Here is a 1,864-nt window from a genome sequence, read left to right on the forward strand (position 1 = left end):
AATTTGCTTCCTCACCATTTATTCAAAAGATTAGACATACAATTTTAATGTAAAAGTGTAAACTGTAAAAGCTAAAGCTACAGAATCTTTAGGAGTCAATAGGGAAAAAAGTTTTACTAGTAGTGAGAATTTCTGAACCAATATAGAAAAATTGCTAAACATAAAAGAAAATATGAATAAACACATTAGCACATTGAAGTACATTAAAATACAAATACAATAAAATATTTTATTCATCATATTTCACTAGAGAAAGGTTTCGAAAGATAGCTTCCTTAACCTACCTTATACAAACTTGACATTTGTATAAATCTGGATTTTACAGTCATTTGGAAATAGCAATTTTGAATTTCCAAGGGTTATTTTTTAAGATTTTATTCATTTATTTGACAGAGAGAGAAGGAGAGCACAATCAGGGGAACAGCAGGCAGAGGGAGAGGGAGAAGGAGGCTCCCCACTGAGCAAGGAGCCGGATGTGGGGCTGGATCCAAGGACCCTGAGATCATGACCTGAGTGGAAAGCACACACTGAACCAACTAAGTGAACCAGACACCCCTCCAAGGATTATTTTAGAAGAATTTGTGTTTTAAGAAAACTCAAGTCTCTTCCCCAAACTGTATTCATAACATTATTTTTTTCCATAATGAAACTTTTTTGTCAACATTTAAAGAGTGAATTTAAAACAGATTCTTGGACTAGTATCTCATACTTACTAGTTTGTTCAACTTTAGCACCTATCTCATCCCTGATAGCTTTCCAATACTACCTCCTTCACCATGAAGCTCCATTAAATTTCCCAATTCAAACATGAAATCCTTTTCTGTCTTCTCTGTGCTCTCTGCACTCATTTTATTGACAACCTCTTCCAAGTCATTGGTCTACAACTTTGGGGTCATGAATTTCACCACCTTCTTTTGGATTTTGCAGACCTCTGGTACTGAATTTAGGTCTTCTGAATCTGATTGTTGCATTTTTTTAGTAAAACCAACACAGACTAGATGAACCAAATAACTGTAAAAAGTCTTGACCTCAACATGAGCTTCAATCATAGCTTGTACTTTTTTGATAACAGAGCACAAAAGTACAATCCATGCCATGGAAGTTGCTCAGGCAGTTTTTGCCCAGAACATTCTTAGTGATTAGCTTGGATTTTCTTTTTTCTTTTTCTTTTCTTTTTTTTTTTTTAAAGATTTTATTTATTTATTTGACACAGAGAGAGAGATCGCAAGCAGGCAGAGAGGTAGGCAGAGAGAGGGGGAAGCAGGCTCCCTGCTGAGCAGAGAGTCCAATGCAGGGTTCAATCCTAGGATCCTGGGATCATGACCTGAGCCAAAGGCAGAAGCTTTAACCCACTGAGCCACCCTGGCACCCCTAGCTTGAATTTTCTAAGCACAACTTCATCATTTTGCAATTCAGCAAGGCTCACTTCAAAAAACAGTAACCTAGAAGTCATCAGATACAATTTTGGTTCCTTGACTCCTTCAGGTTAACATTTTTCCAACCCTCCTTACCTCATACCAATGTTTCTTAAAAAACCGATCAACTACTATCTTTTTGGCTCCCTCTTTGCTGCCTTTTGCTAGATGCTTGCTCTTGCCAGTCACCATGGTGCAGCTCTGAGAGCCAAACTCTTACATCATTATTGCAAAATAAGCAATGCAAAGTTCTCCAACCCCAGTCCATAATCTTAGAAACAGGATACTACTTAGATCTTTTAGAGCACTTGGGTACATGGGCTTAAAGAACTTATTCCACCTCATTTCTTTGTAAATGCTAAAAAAGAACTTTAAATGAAAGAAAATTTAGGGCATGTGTCTTAAGGAAATGATAAAGATTATGGTAACAAGGTGCTATGGTGTGACTG

General features: G+C 37.0%; 1 pseudogene; it reads right to left on the reverse strand.

Annotated features, from left to right (window-relative positions):
- Positions 1–657: 657 nt before the first annotated feature.
- On the reverse strand, positions 658–1,607 carry LOC125101633 (40S ribosomal protein S3a-like; annotated as a pseudogene).
- Positions 1,608–1,864: the final 257 nt, after the last annotated feature.

The sequence above is a fragment of the Lutra lutra genome, chromosome 6, assembly GCF_902655055.1.
Source record: "Lutra lutra chromosome 6, mLutLut1.2, whole genome shotgun sequence".
NCBI classification, from domain to species: domain Eukaryota; kingdom Metazoa; phylum Chordata; class Mammalia; order Carnivora; family Mustelidae; genus Lutra; species Lutra lutra.